The following is a 1,437-nucleotide window of genomic DNA, read 5'->3' on the forward strand; positions in this document are numbered from 1 at the left end:
TGGCATCGATCTTTAAAAACTGCCATTAAGTGTCATAGTACGCAGAACTGGACGGAAATACTTCCGGTTGTGCTGCTGGGTCTGAGAACGAGTTACAAAGATGATATATCAGCATCGGCAGCCGAGTTAGTGTATGGAACAACTTTGCGTCTACCAGGAGAATATTTCGCTTCCGAACAGAGTATCGGATATCATCAGATGTTTACAGAGAAGTTTAGAGAATTTATGAAGGAAGTACGTCCACAACCAACTGCTCATCATAGTAAAAGAAAGGCATTCATTTTTAAGGATATGCAGACTTGTTCACACGTGTTTTTACGAATTGACAAGACAAAGAAACCTTTGGAGCAACCATACGAAGGACCATTTCTAATTTTACAACGAATTTCTGATTCTATTTACAGAATTAAGTACAAAGGTCAGGCGATGGAAGTCAGTACAGACAGACTCAAGCCCGCTTTTCTGGAGGCAACTGCAGAAGATCAACAGGCGGAGATGGGAGAAGCAAGTTGTGAAGAACCTCAACCACACACTTCTGGAATCAAGGTTGGAGATCGAGAGAAAGGATCCCGCATCATTCGATTCGCTATATAAAAAAAAAAAAAAAAANTTTGCTCGTTTCGAACTATAAAGTAGCAATCCAGTGTAAAACTCCCGAGGAACACAAATAGGCCCTCGACCGTGGGGCTCCCAGAAACGGTCTAGACCTCTGTTTGTCCTAGGACGTGACAAAACTAAGTTTTTTCATGCCTCGATCTTAACTTTTGATTGAATCTACTACGAACTCGATCGGTTTAGCCGTTGATAAGATCGGGAAATCTCGAAAAGTCTCTCGGCTAAATCTCGCGTATAAGAGGCACGGGGTACCTCACGCAGCGCGCGCGCACTTCGTTTGCGCATATACTTGGCGCAAAACACTATTGTGCCTCTTGATATAGGATTCTGGATGAGATTAGAACACGTGACCAGAGTTGCAAACTCTGGCCGGCTAGCAAGAAAATCGAGGTAGTGGGGGTACGCACACCATAAGTTCTCGCTTGAGTGCGTGCCTCTACCACCTCGGTATTTTTGTTGCTAGCCGGCCAGAGTTTGCAACTCTGCACGTGACAAAGAATTCAAGCCTAGAAGACAATTTGACTTCGGCTCTGGTCTTGTACGGTTTTGGTACGGTCATGTGGTAAATGTTAAAATATCATGTAAACTTCAAAAATACTAATCTAATATATAATTGTTATGCAAACTTGGTTAGCATATCTAAGAAAGAAAATAATAAACATTTTGATAAGACTGCGTCCAAACTTTTGTCAGACTCGCTACAGGAATATTTTTGTCTCAAAGTATCAGAATCAATTATTAAAATGTCGGAAAGATTGGGTGTACTTCCGAATGACTCCTGCTCCCGATCGACCTAAAATTTTGCACAAAAATAGTGTTCGA

Source organism: Pseudomyrmex gracilis, unplaced genomic scaffold, assembly GCF_002006095.1.
Source record: "Pseudomyrmex gracilis isolate BER0280 unplaced genomic scaffold, ASM200609v1 scaffold_3877, whole genome shotgun sequence".
Taxonomy (NCBI): domain Eukaryota; kingdom Metazoa; phylum Arthropoda; class Insecta; order Hymenoptera; family Formicidae; genus Pseudomyrmex; species Pseudomyrmex gracilis.